Below are 17,555 nucleotides of genomic sequence, written 5' to 3' on the forward strand. Positions count from 1 at the left end.
AAGCCCTCCTCCTGGAATTAATATTTTTTTATCCAGCTACATTTTAACCAGATAATGACTTCTCTAGCTAATACTTAACCATTCACTGTAGGGAAATATTTAAAACTTAGATTTTGCTGGCTAACTCCTGAACTTTAGCTGGGGAAATCCTTTTGAATATTGACTTCAGTTTGTACAGAACCAGTAAAAATCCCTTTGTTATTTCTATTTCCTAGCAGTATAAAAATATTTTTCATAATATATCCTGTTTTTATTATATCTCCAATTTAAAGTTTTGGTAAAATTATATCTTATGTTGTATTAATCAAATTTATACTGCACATAGGAATTGTTTAAAGAAGTAAACAATGAATGAAATTAAAGCAAATCTTAAAAATATTGAGAGTATATTGAAAATGTGTAGGCCAATAGCTGACATTCATGTCCTTATAATCTTACAGACGATCATATTTTCAGGATATCCACAATTAATATACAAGAGATAAATTTCCATATATTAGGTCGCTAAGGGGGTCATTTTCTATCCGTATCCCACGCGAAAAGTCCCTTTTCACGTGCGATACCTTGATAGGGGTGGAGTCGGGACCGGAAGAGGAGGAGTTGGGGTAGCATCGGGGTGGATGCGGTGGGAACTTCGCTAGCGGCGATAAGGTAAGACCCGTTATTGTCGCCAGTAGCGCGCCCAATAGTGCCACCTTTCACAGTGGCGCTATTGGGTGCGAAAGCCGGCAGCGATAACACCGTGGTGATGCGATCGCTGCTGGCTTTTGCAGGCCCGCACCCCCCGCTTCGCCCCCCGCCCCCCGTTACTGTGGGATTCAGTAAGCTGTTCGACAATAGAAAATCCCAGCCTAAATGTGCTTTTACAGGCTATTCATAGCATGAGCAGCACCATTTTGGATTTTTATACTGCTGCTAGCAGGACAGTAAACTGGCTTCTACCTGCTTATGACATTTTTTGCATTGAGCGGAGATATGGAGAGGTTTGTAGGCTTGGAGATCTATTTGGAGATGTGAGGGATGGGAGAGTTTCATATATTCATAAATGTATTTGCTGATTTGGAGGGCAAGGTATCAGGGATTATGAAATCCAGAGGCCTGTATGAGGATGAGGGAAATGAGAAGATGGGAAGTTTTGGAGCCCAAATGCTTCTGGAGGCCTACATGGAGGTAGATATAGGGGTGGGTAGAGAATCTTTGCATCTAGGGGGCCATTTGTTGATTTATGTGGTGGTGAATTAGTGTGTTTATGTGTGGGTAGGGGGAAAGAAAGGTGGGGGAGGGGGTGGGGAGGTGTCACAGGTCCTTGAGGTCCAATTGTTGATGTGGTGTGAGGGTGGTGAGTTTCAATGTTCATAGTTACGATTGGTTAGAGGGTAGCAAGGAGAAAGATAGGGCCTGGAGGTCCAATGAATTGTTTGGTATGATTTGCTTTAGGGTATTAGTGGGAAGGTTTCCCCACAGTTCATTTACTTTGGGCTGGTAAGCAAGAAGAAACCTAAAATTCAGAGCATGACAGTGTTAACATGGCTATGCTGTCTTTAATGCAGATATGGTAATGCTGCTCTATTTTGTATTTCATTTGTTTCATACCCTGGGTATTAAACTCTGATGCACCGCTGATATTATAACTGGCAGCTAACTTGTGCTTATTGTTTATTTGGATATCTAAGTTTTCTGACTCACATGTTCAAAAATATCACGGCGGCCATCTTTAAATACGGCGGCGGCCATCTTTAAATACGGCGGCGGCCATCTTTATGAAGGCGGCGGCCATCTTTAAAGATGGCGCTGGCCAGCCAGTGCTCCTACCATGTGACAGGGGCCGGCCAATGGCACGGATACCCTGTCATATGGTAAGGGCAAAGGGCCATCGGCACCATCTTTATGAGTGGCAGCCGACGGCCTGAGAACGGGAGATCACTCCCGGGACCACCACTAGACCACCAGGTATGTTTTGGGGGGCTCGGGAGGGTGGGGGAAGCTAAGGGGTCATTTTTAAAGGGTCGGATGGGTTTTTTTTTTATCGGGCCATCGGCGCCATTTTTGAGTGGCATCCAAAATGGCGCAGATGGACCGAGAGCGGGAGATCGGTCCCCACGCCCCCACTGGACCACCAGGTACTCATAAAAAGTTTTGGGGGGTTTGGGAGGCTGGGGGAAGGTAAGGGATTCGTTTTATAGGGTCGGGAGGGTTTTTTTTGGTGTGCCGGTTTTCCCCGCCCTCCTCCCTCCCCCGATTTACGATTTTTCATGATAAATCAGGGGAATTTCTATTGTATCGTGACTCTTAACGATTTTTGACAATTTAAAATATATCTGACAATTGTTTTAAATCGTCAAAAAATGATTCACATCCCTATTAAATATTTACACAGAGAAGCATAAAGGTGCAGTTATATTAGTCCTGGGGAAAACTAGATTCTTTGCAGGTTGTGATAACTTTTGTTGCACCAATATAACATTATCCAAAGATATTGGGGCAGATTTTCAGAGCCCTGCTCGCCTAAATCCGCCCAAAACCGGGCGGATTTAGGCGAGCAGGGCCCTGCGTGCCGGTGAGCCTATTTTACATAGGTCTACCGGCGCGCGCAGAACCCCGGGACTCGCGTAAGTCCCGGGGTTCTCCGAGGGGGGCGTGTCGGGGGGCGGGCCCGGTCGTCGCGGCATTTAGGGGGCGCGTCGGCAGCATTTTGGGGGCGGGTATGGGGGCGTGGCTACAGCCCGGGGCGGTCTGGGGGCGTGGCCGCGCCCTCCGTACCCGCCCCCAGGTCGCGTCCCGGCGCGCAACAGGCCCGCTGGCGCGCGGGGATTTACTTCTCCCTCCGGGAGGCGTAAATCCCTGGAGAAAGGTAAGGGGGGGGGGTGTAGACAGGGCCGGGCGGGTGGGTTAGGTAGAGGAAGGGAGGGGAAGGTGAGGGGAGGGCGTTAGAGGATTCCCTCCAAGGCCGCTCCGATTTCGGAGCGGCCTTGGAGGGAACGGGGGTAGGCTGCGCGGCTCGGCGCGCGCCGGCTATACAGAATTCATAGCCTTGCGCGCGCCGATCCGGGATTTTAGTGGATACGCGCGGCTCCGCGCGTATCTACTAAAATCCAGCGTACTTTTGCTTGCACCTGATGCGCCAGCAAAAGTACGCCTATTCGCGTTTTTTGAAAATCTACCCCATTGTGAATATACAAAATTTCAAGAGTGCACAGGTGAAGATCTTAAGAAGTGGAGCTACAAATACATGCATGTAATGTGAGCAAAACTAGAACTGGTTCATCTCATTACTTATGACAAGGTGATACCTGGTCACCTTAAAGGGGTCCCAACTGCAGATAGAAAAGAGATATATGATCTCAAATGATCATGTGACACAAGACATTTGATAACTCATGTTGATTTGAAAAAAAGGCATCATTACCTATAAGAAGAAATTACCATGTGATATCTTAATGGATAAAAAGTTTATATTATTAGAAAAGCACAAAACTATAAATAATCTTTAAGTCATCAAGTAGATAGGTAATAATTCACAGAAGCATGTATGTAATAAAACAGGATGAAACAAGATATCATTGAAAAACTGCAGACACACTTATGTGTTTGCCTACCATTATTTAAATTCTCTGTTTATCTCAGTGTCTTGAGTTGGATGAAAAGCAGTTCATAGACAGATAATATACCAAAAATGTTCATTTCTGTTCATTTCATTTCATTACAGGGATAGTTCTGTCTGAATTTCACTTTCTTGCGTGAATATTTTCAGAATAGTGATTGCTGCTTACAATTAGTGCAGACTATTCAGAAATAGTTTATGCTATTTCCAAAAATGAACAACAAGAAAAGTTGGGGGTTTTCGGTAACAACCAGTGATTTGTTTTGTTTAAAACAGATCCAACTGAAAAAAGGCTTTTTCAGATTCCTTATTTGTTTTCAAAGAATGTACAACCCTAGGAGATATTTGATTCTGTCCCACAGATATTTATTTTTGTGTACTATTTGATACATGCATCAGAATTTCTTTTAAGAAAACCTTATTTCATCTGACAAAAAACAAAAAACAAAAACCCTTCAAAACCCTGACATACAGACTGTCACTATGGAACCATGTGAGGAAGTAATGATACATTAAATTTGTTACATTATTTCTGTAATGGCACTGATTGAAGACTAGTGAATGAATTAAATCAGGAGCCATTAATTTCTAGGCTATTTTAATTATCATATAACAAGTGTTTCAGGTAATGAAACACAGTGCTTTGCTTGTCAAAAATATCATATTTTATTTTAAGTTCCTTGCTGTCATATTTTGTATTTAATTTTCATACTGGAACATAGTTTTAAATATAATCATGTTGGCTATGGTTACATATTATCATTTTAATTCTGAGATTAATATTTTTGTACATTTCTATACATGTATTTGGCAATAACTCATGAATAGAGCATAAGACATTATGACCGTTCCATGTCAATATTTTCAAGGTGATCCACATTAATAATTATTTTATATTAGCTGTGTGAATAAGAAGATATGGGAAGGAGATTCTGGAAGCCAAACATAAGCTTTTAGGTAGAAAGATGAAATCCAGAACCTCCAGCATAGTATTCTTAGAAATGCTTCCCGTTCACCATGCTTGACCCCAGAAGAAGGCAGAGCTTCAAAGTCTCAATGCATGGATGAGATGATGGTACAGGGAAGAGAGTTTTAGATTTATAAGGAACAGGACCTCATTTTGGGGAAGGGGGAGCTTATTTTGAAAGGATGGACACTCTCTTAACCAGAATAGAGCCAGGTTGATGACGCTAATGTTTTTTAAAAAAGGAAATAGAGCAGCTTTTAAATTAGAGCACGGAGAAAAGCTGACAGTCAGCAGCATGTGGTTTAGAGGGAGGCATCTCCATAGGATACTAATACAACAGGGGGATTAGAGTTTTCTGTTAGGGAGGATCCAATAAAGGCCAAAGTAGTGCAGACTCCTTTCAGTAACAAGAAAACTGAGTTAAAAGAATCTAAAATATGCTTTTCAACTGCTAGGAAAACTGTATATAACATCCTTTGAAATATCTATATGCAAATGACAGAAGTCTAAAAAATAAGATGGGAGAGTTAGCATGTATAGCTCTGAATGAAGAAGTAGACATAATCGGCATCTCAGAGACCTGGTGGAAGAAGAGTAACAAATGGGATAGTGTGATACCAGGGTACAAAGCATATTGCAATGATGGGGAAACATATTGGTTGTGGTGGTGGGGGGTGGTACTACGTATATGTTAGGGATGGCAAAAAGTCAAACAGGAAAAAGATTCTGCAGGAGACTAAGTGCACTTTGGCATCTTTAAGGATAGAAATTCCATGTGTGATGGGGAAGGGTATAGTAGTGGTGGTCCCCCTGACCGGAATGAACAGAATCAACAGATGATGAAATGCAAACCAAAATTAGGGAGGTTAACAAAGATGGCAACAGAGTAATGCTGTGAAATTTCAATTACACCAATATTGACTAGGTAAATATCACATCATGATATGCTAAAGAGGTAAAGTTTCTAGATTAAATAAATGCCTGTTTCATGGGATCAGCTGGTGCAGCAAGCAACGAGAGGGGGAGCTATTTTAGACCTAATGAATAGTGGCAGGGGAGTCATTAGGTCTGAGCACATGGGGGCACGTGCCCTGCGGAGTCTGATAGTGAATGCCTCAAATCTCAAGTACAGATAAAAAAAAAAAAAGCAGAATGTTTCTCTGATACTGTGGCAAAATCCCACCAAAACCATTAACTCCCAAGTGGGGCAGTCAGCATGGCAGGCACTAGTCATCGTGCTCCATGTTGCCGATTTCTCAGCTATCTCAGTAGCAGAAACAAGGTGCACTTACTCTAGTATGAGCCTCAGGGACTCGGACATGTGCAGTGCTCTCTGGACCCTCTCTCCTCCTACTATTCAAGCGTTTCCTGTTTCAAAGCAGAAATGTATAAGTAGGAGGAGGAGGAGGGGAAAGAGAGCATTGAACATGCTCTGAGTCCCCATGGCCCACACCAGAGTGATTGCTCCCTGTTTCTGCTGCTGAGCTAGCTGAGAAACTGGCAAAATGGAGCATCATGACTAGTGCCTGTCAGGCCAACCACCCCACATAGGAGTTTGGAGTTTGAGATGATTAAGCAGGGAGAGAAAGCAAAGTGGAGGTAGGAATTGGGGGAAGGGGTAGACATCAAAGGGAAGAAGTGACATGAGTGGAAGAAGATAGGATGGGGTTCCATATCAGAAGATTTTTCTAAAAGTTCTGACAGATTTAAATCCTCTTTATTTATCTCCCTGCTCTTGGTCTTGTATACCTCCCAGTCAATAAGGTTGTGAGATATAATAAATTCTAGATATTGCAGGTAGAACTGTATCTGTATATTTCAACACATTTATCAGATAGCTTTTAAATAATTCCTTAGGTGATATTAGATGAGTCTTTGGAAAATTTAACACTCTGAGATTGGCTTTTCTAATTTGATTCTCCAATTGTTCTAATTTTTCTGATTGAATTTTTTTCTGATTTAATTAAATGTACTTGCACTTTTTCAATCTCATCAATTCTAGCTCCCAAGTTATTAACTGATCCATCCATCTTTTCAACTTTTGTCTGTAATATCTTATTATTACTCAGAGCATCTTGAACCATTATAGCCAAATTATTAATTGATTTCTGCATGGAAATTATCATACTCCCTATTTCTTCCAAAGTAAACTTGGTAGGGATTATTACAGGTATATCAGTCATCGCTCCCCCTTGACTTCCTTCCATCCCTTTCTCCATAGGAGCTATCCCAGGTTGTAGTGGTTGAAAACTAGTTTTTTCAGCTTGCTCTCCTGAAACCTGAATTCCAGGGTTCATTGGGGGGAGATAATGCTTTCTATCCCCTTCTGGTTGCAAAGTGGTGAAAAAAACAAGTTTGATTTGGGATCCTCAAAAATAATTTATCCCCCTCTTTTTCCTGTTGGAGGCTCAGGTGGTATTTGGGCACCAGGGCTCAAAGATGTTTCATAAGTCAGGGGGCTTTGACCCTGCTCCTGGCCAGAGACCCCAGTGACTTCGCTTCCTGGTGTCAACTGCAGGAGGCGCCGGCCGTACGGCAACACGATTCGACTGCAGGAGGTCGTTCTGGACCCCCGCTGGACTTTTGGCAAGTCTTGTGGGGGTCAGGAGGCCCCCCCAAGCTGGCCAAAAGTCCCTGGGGGTCCAGCGGGGGTCCGGAATGACCTCCTGCAGTCGAATCATTTTTCCGTACAGAAAATGGTGCTGGCCCCCCGCTGGACTTTTGGCAAGTCTTGTGGGGGTCAGGAGGCCCCCCCAAGCTGGCCAAAAGTCCCTAGGGGTCCAGCGGGGGTCTGGGAGCAATCTCCTACATTCCTGCCATCGGGGGACAAAAAAACAAAATGGCGCCGGCGCAACCTTTGCCCTGTCATATGACAGGTCAAACGTAGCGCCGGCACCATTTCTACAATGCACAGAGGTCCGAGAGTAAAAGATCACACCGGGACCCTTCCTCTGGACCCCAGGTAATTTAAGACATTTTGGGGGGGTTCGGGAGGGTGGGGGATTTATTTTAAAGGGTCGGGGTGGGTTTTAGGGATGTTTTAGTGTGCCGGTTTTCCCGCCCTCCCCCTTCCCCTCCCCCCCCCACTGGACCCCAGGTAATTTAAGGCATTTTGGGGGGGTTCGGGAGGGTGGGGGATTTATTTTAAAGGGTCGGGGTGGGTTTTAGGGATGTTTTAGTGTGCCGGTTTTCGATTTACACGATTTACACGATATTTAAAAAACCCAAACTGCGATGATCCGATTCCCTCCCCCTCCCAGCCGAAATCGATCGTTAAGACGATCGATCACATGATTCACATCTCTATTGGAAACAGGATGCTGGGCTTGATGGACCCTTGGTCTGACCCAGTATGGCATGTTCTTATATTCTTATGTGCGTATGTTTAGTGTATATGTTCACAAGTTATTTAAAAAGCAAGAAGTATACGTGGGGCAAGTCAGGGCATGGCTTGAATGTTCACACAAATTTTTCAGTTTTATTAAGAGCGTACACATGTACATCACTAAGAGTGCATGAACACTTTTACAACCTGGTATTTAACATGCCAAATTCAAACCTTCATTGACTTTTTTCACCAGGTGTTTGGCATGCTAGTTTCTTGCAGTGAGTGGAAAAGGCAGCTTGCTAGGAGTAGATGGAGAGGGTGAGGGCACTAACTGGGAAGATGTTGACCTTGCCTTTAAGTTCCTTTGGCGTCTGATGTTAGAATTTTTTTAGGGGGGTCTGTCCTGTCCATCCAAGCTTTGCTTCCATTATTTGGGGGAACCTTTCAGTGGATGGGACTGCATTTCAGAGAGTGTGTGTGTATTTCTGATGAGGAAGGCTAACTGAGGCTAACTCTTTGTGTGTGTTTGTGTATTTGTCACTGAGGCTAACTGGGGTGGATGGGAAAATGCTGGTGAATTGACAGACAAAAATAATATTATCAACTGATGGATACTTAGAGAGATACTTAGCCGGGCGTATCCATTAAAATCCGGGGTCGGCGTGCAGCCTGCCTCCATTCCCTCCAAGGCCGCTCTGAAATCGGAGCGGCCTCGGAGGGAACTTTCCTTCCACCCCCACGCACCTTCCCTTCCCCTACCTAAACCACCCCCCCGGCCCTATCTAAACCCCCCCCCACCTTTGTTGGCAAAGTTACGCCTGCTGGAAGCAGGCGTAACTTTGTGCGCGCCGGGCCGGCTGCCGCGCAACATGTTCCGGTCCAGGGGCTGGTCCGGAGGCCATGGCCACGCCCCCGGAACGCCCCGGGCCGAAACCACGCCCACGGCGTCACCCCCGAAACGCCGCGTCACTCGCGACACGCCCCCGAAACGCCGCGTCACTCGCAACACGCCCCCCGACACGCCCTTACGACACGCCCCTCCATGCAAGCCCCAGGACTTACGCGCGTCCTGGGGCTTGTGTGTGCCGCCGAGCCTATGCAAAATAGGCTCGGCGCGTGCAGGAGGGTTTGGGGTAGGTTTTTGGGGGGTACGCGTGTATCTTACGCGCATACCCCTTTGAAAATCTACCCCAGTATGTAGGATAAGATCAGTTTTTGAATCTGACTGAGGACCAAGTCTCGCACAGATTCAGATTCAATAAAGAAACCAAACTTTACCTATGCCAGCAGTTAGAGTAGAACCTGCTCCTTCCACTCAGAGAAGCCATGTGTTAGGATCCCCGGTCACGTGGGAGGCCCATTACTGCTCCCTCCGTCGCTGCTTCCCACTGCCGCCACCGCAGTGGCCTGCTCACGTGGCACCCCACACGCCACTGCGCCTCGCCCTCTAGGCACGTGCATGCCTCTGCTGGGAATTTAAAGGGCCAGCAGCGGAAAATATCCTCACGGCCCGGGAAGATGATGACAGGCAGGGTGGGTATATATACCCTGCCCTGCCACCATCAACTTGCCTCAGCAACAGGTCCTGTTCATCCATTGAGTGTGATTTGTTTGCGTTCCTGTTTCCCTGTTTGTTTGCCTTGGTTCCTGTTTCCCTGATTCCTGCCTTGTCTCTTGCTCATGACTCCTGGTTCCAGCATTCCTGTTCCTTGCCTCCAGTTCCTGCCTTTGTCCTCATCCTTTTGGATTGAAATTTTGATTCTGACCCTGCTTTGCCTGACTCTGCTTGACCTCCACCTGCCTTGAATCTTGCTTGTACATCAACTCTGCTTGACCTCCACCTGCCTGACCTTCCACCTGGTTTCCCATCTCTGCTTGTTCGCTGCCTGCCCTGACCTCTGGCCTGTTCCTGTTTCTGCTCATCCACTGCCTGCCTCTACCCTTGGTCCATCCGACACTGCTTCAGCTTCTCGTCTTCTGGTTCCACGCCTTGAGAGACCCGTGCCTAAGTCCTGCCAGCCCCGAGACCCAAGGGCTCAATTTGCGGGGAAAGAGGGACTGGTATAGGTGAAGGTCCAGTTGGGTCATCTTCTCCTGAACCACCTCCCAAAGACGAGGACCAACAGGGGTCTTCCTGGCCACAGCCCTGGCCATTTTTGCCACTAGCACTTTCCAGGCACCTCTAGAATAAGTCAGTCAGTCACCTCCATATGTATTGATCAGTTTCTGGTTGCATTTTTCAGAAAAACACATCAGTATGCATCTTTTCCTCAAAGCAGACAGCAATAACAACACATTATAACTGATTTCTAGCAAATGCTATGTTTTTCCTCAGGTTTGGGTGTTATTGATTACATTCACATTGCTATAAGGCCACCTGAAGGCATTGAGGCCACCTTCTGCAATCGCAAGGTCTTCCACTCCCTCAACATGCAGGTGCTCTGCAATGCCAAGGGGATCATCTTGGACATAGTGTCCTGGTTTCCAGGGTCCTATCGCAATGCCTACAACCTCTCAAGACTTTATGACTGCATCCAGGATGGTATCATCACTGATGGTTAACTTCTAGGTAGGTATGCTGCTCTGCTCTCACTACACCGACACTGCAACTAACCTTTTCTCTTTCCTCTTTCTCTGTCTTTAGGTGGAGACTCACTCCAGCCTCCACAATGAGACAACCTCACAGCCTACCAGCTTGTAATATCTCACTCACCTCTTCTATGCCTTTTCCAAAATAAGTTATAGAGGATATCCATTCAACACCTGGATCATGATCACCCTGGCACAGTCACAGACTGCAGGAAATGTCTTCTGCAACAAAGTCCAAAGGCAGATTAGGGTAGTCATTGAGTGAACTTTGGATTATTCAAAACAAGTTTCTGCTGCTGGGAAAGATCAGGTGGCAGACCAACCAAGGTTTGTGGCATCTTGCTACCTTGCTGCATGTTTTAACCTTGTCTGCCTCCTCCAGAGGGGGGGGGGGGCAAATGGCCAGAGGGGGAGGAGGCCTGTCTCCTCCTGAGATAGAAGATGCTCCTTTTACAATGCCCAATGAGGAGGCAAATGATTCAGTGAAAAGTAATTGCACAAAGATATAATGTCAAACTCATCAGTACTCTGTAGATGAAAAATCATGCTGATACAAAGAAATTTTCAATGGTAAATGTGCTTTTATTTACAGTGGAAAGTTGATATTTGTGCATTGGATAAAATTATTTTTTCCTAGGCTGTCCTTATCTTCTTTTTTTGGTGTGTGGGGGAGGGGGGGGGAGGCTTAGATAGCTTGAACTGTCCTAGCCTGGTGCTTCTGTGCAGGCTATCCACGATATACTTAGGGGTAGATTTTCAAAGGGTTGCGCGTGTAAGATATGCGCACAACCCCAGAAAACCTCTCCTTGCCTCCCCCTGCGCGCGCCAAGCCTACCTTGCATAGGCTCGGCGGCGCACGCAAGCCCCAGTCTCGAGACTTGAAAAAATTGGGTGTTCCGGGGGCGGGGCGCAGGCTCGGGGGCGTTCCGGGGGTGGGACCGAGGCCTTCAAAACAGATACCGGGCTGGGGGATGGAGAGCTGGCGCACACAAGTTACACCTGCCCAGAGGCAGGTGTAACTTCTTCAATAAAGGTCGGGGGGGGTTAGTTAGGGCTGGGGGTGGGTTAGATAGGAGAAGGGAGGGGAAGGTGCGGGGGGAGGGGTGGAAGGAAAGTTCCCTCTGAGGCCACTCCAATTTCGGAGCAGCCTTGGAGAGAACAGAGGCAGGCTGCTCGGCTCGGCGCGCGCAGGTTGCACAAATCTACGCCCGCGCGCATGTTATAAAATCTGGCCCTTAGTGTTCTTTTAGAGGCTACGGACACAAAAGGCAGTGGCAAGGGGTTATAGTTGCAGGAGGGCACCAGAGGCAAAAAATAATTCTGAAGGGATCAGAGGATGAAGGCCTGGCAACTCCAGTGTGCTACATCTCTTCAGAAGGTGTGGATGATGAAGCCAAACTTTTGTCAGTGGAGACAGGTGGAGACACCTTGCTATCGGAGGGGAGGAGGCATTGGTGAAGAGGGCATCCTCAGAGGTGGTGGAGTTGTAGGTGTAGGAAGCATCTGTTATTGTTTGTAAGGTTTTGGGTGGACCCTTGGACACTGTGGCAGATGACCACACCCACGGGGGGAAGACCCGTGAGGGGCCACAGGTCAGACTCAGCTTTAGGACACACAACACAGAATTATCTTTTATTAAACAGACTTGAGAAGCCACCAGGGGTGGCAGTAGTGAGTAGAGATGAAGCCTGGCTGGGCTTGTAGTCCCTCAGGACACTGGAACAGCGATCCCTCAATAGCTGTGCTGTAGTGGAGAGAAACTGAGATAGTGAGTACAGTGGAGCATATACAGGGTTCTGGTATAGGGCCTCCTTGGTAGATTACTCACACAGCGGTTTCTCACGGAAGGTAACACAGGAGCTGGAATAGAGGCAGGCCCTCGAGGAGCGAGTACCTGGTTCCAGGGAACAGCTCTGAGAGAATATAGATGGTAACTCACTGATGGTGTAGGCAGCGGTTTTTTCAAAGCAGAAGTGAGCTCAGGCAGCAAGTCCGGGAACATGGGCCCTTGAGGAGCGAGTACCGGTTCCAGACAGCGACCTGAAAGAAAAAAGAGAGAGGCCCCCGAGGAGCGGGTACCCCGAAAGAGTAAGTCCAATTAAGGAGAGGCAGAGTAGCTAGGTACGGAGAGCAAATCCCATCTGTAAGAAGTCCCCTTGCTAACTCGAATAGCTAGCAAACAGAGTAGGCTTTTGTATCCGGGATGTGTGATGTAATCACAGGGGGACGCCCCTGAGGTTCGCGCCAAAGAAGGAATAAGAAGCAGGGCCGTGCGGCCCACGCGCCCTATGGTAGCTGAACAACATGGCGGGATGCAGCGCCCAAGCCGGACCGGGGACGCCGGAGAGGATGGCAGGCAGACGCCGCGGCAGCCAGATGTCCATCAACCGTGAGAGGAGTCGCCAAAGAGGTAAGGAGGGTGGAGTGGAGACGTCGGGCAGCAACAGTCGTAACAGCATCATAGGTGGCATTGAAATGCAGGGGAGCCTCAATTGGACTGGACTTATGGAGGATGAAACCATGGTGGTTGTAGTGGAAATGCTGGGAGAAGCTTTGTCTAAGTACTTTGTGGCTGCCAGAGTGCATTCCATTTCTGGCAGTAGCTGGCAAGGAGGCATCCACTGAAGCATCTCCCTCAAAACAGAACCCATGGAATGTAATTCCTCCCATAGCACCCATCCAATACCATGTACCTCCTGTAGCTCATCTAGCAGTAATTTCTTTAGGCCATGTATGTCTTGCTGTAGGTTTACAAACAGGCCTGCCACTCTGTCATTTTGGACTCTCAGCTGGAATGAAAGGCACCTGTTTATCTGATCTGGTAGAATAGCTGGCCTCTTTCCTTTGTCCACCTTCTCCCTCCTCACCTTCTTGTCCAAAGATATCTGAGTTTGCAGTTCACTGCAAACTCAGCTCATCCTCCAACAAATCCTGAATGTGTTTCTCATTTCCTATAGGGGGCACTAGTAAGCACTGAATTCCAACAGACAGTAAGAGAAAAATCTTTAATTATTTGTTGAAACAATTTTTATTGCTTTTCCAAAAATCACATCAAAGTACAAACAACAAGGAGAATACAGTGTTCCTTCTGCATTCAACCTCACTGAACAAGAACAGATAGCAACCAGAAAGCTTCCCCAACCACCCCCTTCCCCCCAACCCCCCTCCTTCCCACCTCCCACCCCTCAAAAGCATCAACCAAAGTATACCGTGATATGGATTCCAATTCACTTCAACAACGATGAGTCCCTTGCTCTAGAACAAGAGGAAAATTTAGTCATTTAAAATCCAGCTGCGAACTTTATGAGGTAAGGTCTGTATATACGAATCTCAGATTCGAAGGAAGATGCGATGTGTCTTAGGAGAAGTCCGAGCCGACATCTGCTCCATCTGTATCAATAGATGAAAGTGGTTCCTCCAAGCCCAAAAGGAAGGGCTCGTCGCTTCCTTCCACTGTAGAAGTATCAATTTCTTCCCTACAAAACAAGCTTTCATAAACAGACGACGGGGACCCACCTCCCGAATGCGTAGGATAGGAATACATTCAAAAAGTATCAAAAGGAGGGACACAGGTAATGAAACCCCCAATATACGGCCCAGGTAAGTAGAAAAATCTTTAATTATAAGGCGCAATGCATCTTATCAAACACATGTACACTGCCTCATCCCTTTCATGTTCTTCTCTAGCTGCTACAACTCTGGATACCCCCTCTTCAGATTTGTTCTGTGCCTCTGTACTTTTTTTTTCCAGAACTCATGGATGCTGCCTAGGCCTTCCCAGGCGACTGGGTCCATCTGAATCACGGTGTGTCTCATCACCTGCAAAATAATAAAGTGCATAAACTGTCACAACTGACTCTATCTGGCCTTCACCTCCCTTACAGGCATGGAGAACTGCAATATGGATTCCACTCAACAGCCTCTAGCTACTGCGGAACAATCTTCCAGTCTAGCACTTCCTAGGGTGTCTATACTACCATAATGTAGCTTTTTTTATACCAAAAGCATGAAGAGAAAGAGGTCTGGCAGCAAGCTATTTCCAACGACTGCAGGGCCCATCTGCCTTTTAGACCATAGACTACTGTAAATATGTGTGAGTATATAAATATATAGTCTTATCCTTTATTGTAGGTGCTATATGCAAATGCGCTTATGCCTTTCTTACAAAGACTGCTTACCTTTTCTTGCTCCTCATCTAAGTGTTGCAACCATCGCTGCCCAACGTCTTCACTCCACCCTCTTTACCTCTGTGGCATCTCCCTCCAGGTCTGAAGGACGGCTGGCTGCTACGGCGTCTCCCTGCCGTCTCTCTCTGGCGTCCCTGGTCCGGCTCGATGCTGCAGATCCGCCATGTTGCCTGAAGCCTAGGGCGCGCGTGTGCGCGCGCTCCGAGTGAAGTACCAGCAAGGGCGCAAACCTCAGGGGTGTCCCCCTGAGATGACATCATCCGCTTCCGATATTTAAAGGTCTCTGTTATCGCTACTAGGGAGTTAGCAAGGACTAGGCTAAGGTTCAGATTGGACTCGAATCCCTTCCTGTCTAAGCTACTCTGCCTCCTCGGACTTACCAGAGAACTCACTCCTTGAGGGCCTCGCTCTCTCTCTTTGCCATTCAGGTTACAGACAGGAACCGGTACACATTCCTCGAGGGCCCTCGTTCCTGACTATCTGCAGATTCTCTTCTGCCTGGAAGTCATCATTATCTACATCATTGTGAGCTACCATCGCTCTCTCAGAGCTTCCCTGGAACCAGGAACTTGCTCCTCGAGGGCCTATCCTTTCCAACTCCTGAGCTCCATGAGACCACTATGTGAGTGTTGTCATCTAGTTCTGTTCATGAACTCTGCATACCCTGCCTACTCATTGTCTACAGTTTCTCAACAGCTCAGCCTTCCAGGGATCTCTGTTACAGTATCTGAAGGACTTCAGCCCTACCGGGCACTTCGGCTCACTACTGCCATCTCTGGTGGTTTCAAGACCTGTTTAATAAAAGAACTAGTGTGTGTCTGTCTCCATACTCTAAGCCTAGCTGGAGGTCCCTCTCGGGATCTTCTCCCGGGGGTGTGGTCATCTGCCACCGGCAGTCTATAACAACAGATTGCTAGGTCCACCTATGGAATACATCAGATTAACACTCCTATCTGATTGCTCCTCCCATCAGCATAGCGGATCATGACACTAAGATGTCCTGCTAACTAACACCCTCTCACTGCAGTCTCTGACATATTGCTTAGGACCATTTGTTCTGCTTGGGTGAAGATTATTTGACTGGAGGGCATCTCTACCCTTATTCTTGCCTATTTCCTCCTTGACCTTGCATCTAAGGTCTCGTCGCTTGTGACTGGGATTTTACATATTTCTTTTGTTGTGGAAGACTGTATTAATTTTATGGATAATTTTCTTTAAAGTCTGCTCTTTTCTGTATGATCCCACTTTCCTGGACTCCTTCCCATACAGGATGTTCTGGACCTTTATGACCTTCCTTGTGAGTGTAAGTTATGCTTCCTAAACCTTTTTCTCCAGTCAAGGTGTAGTTAGGTAGAAAGCAGTGCCTTCTGTTGCCACTCCATGCAAGTTACCCCAATTAACACTGGTTACCCCTTTTCTTCATTTCCATTTTTTAGCCACTAGGGATTCTGTGTTTATCACATGCCCTTTTGAATTCCATTATAGTTCTAGTCTTTCACAACCTCTTCTAGTAGAGCATTCCATGCATATACCACCCTTTCCATGAAGACGTATTTCCTGATGTTCTCCCGGAGTCCAGCCCTTGAAGATTCATATCTAACTTTACAGCTTTCTTTCCATTGGGAAAGGTTTGATTCAGGTAGATGGATGTATTGGAAGACTTCAGAGGGTTTGTTTCCAGAGAGCCTCCTTTGCTGTATGTAATCTGCCCACATCATTTTGGATTATTAATGGCTGGTTGGAAGTACTGACCTTGCTTCATGTGAGTTACTTGCTTTATTAAGTTAAAGGCCATGTTTTTAGAGAAACTTTTTATGATATGTAAATTTGAATTATTATTTATTTATGTAAGTAATGTTATGAGTTTTTAATTATGGATGTTTTAATATTGTAATCAGCACTGAACAAAATTTGGAGATATGGAAAATAAGTCCTACATAAATAAATAAATAAATAAATACAATTATATAGGTCACTCTTCATTATAGGAATGAGATAATGGTAACATCTAGGAGTTCCTCACAACTGACACCTGGGCACTTTTAAGAGAAAGCTTTTAAATAGTCCTTTTGCCTACATGTCTGGTAGAAGAGAGGGGATCTGTGGAAACTGCTACACTGACAGTCTAAACTTCATTGGCATGTGGAACTTCCAGAGATGTTAGTATTGGTATAGCAATAAAAGGATTGCTATCTAGAAGCTGAAACTCTTATGGTGGATAGTTGTCTCCTACCTGAGAAAAGAGCCAAAGTATGCAGTTAGAAGATAAAGATCTAGTTCTATCAGCCCCCTGTTGAATTCCAGGTTGGCCATCCTCACCGTGGGGTAAGACTGAAACTGGGCCCTATAACTTCCATTGACATTACTAGCTTTTGAGAGAAAGAGATGGATGATTAGAACTTACATAAGAAAGAAAGAATTGTCATACTGGGTCAGACTGAGAGTCCATCAAACCCGGTATCCTGATTCCAAAAATGGCCAACCCAGCTCACAAGTTCCTGGAAAAATCCCAAATAGTAGATAGATTCCATGCTGCTAATGTATCAGGATAATTAGTAGCTTTCCCCAAGTCTACCTGGTTAATAAGAGTTTATTATCTTCTCCAGGAACTTGTCCAAACCAATTGTAAACCCAACTATGCTAATTGCCTACGGCAATGAATTACAGAGCTTAATTGTGCATTGAGCGAAAACACATTTTCTCTGATTTGTTTTAAATGTGCTACTTACTAACTTCATGGAGTGAGCCCTTGTCTTTGTTTTTTTTTTAATTCTTTATTTATCATTTATACATAATACACAAGCATAGACTTGTAACAGAAACCACAGTTTGACATAAAACACAATAAAAAGAAAAAAAAATATCTTCAAATAGGGAAAAAAA

Source organism: Rhinatrema bivittatum, chromosome 1 (genome assembly GCF_901001135.1).
Source record: "Rhinatrema bivittatum chromosome 1, aRhiBiv1.1, whole genome shotgun sequence".
Taxonomy (NCBI): Eukaryota; Metazoa; Chordata; class Amphibia; order Gymnophiona; family Rhinatrematidae; genus Rhinatrema; species Rhinatrema bivittatum.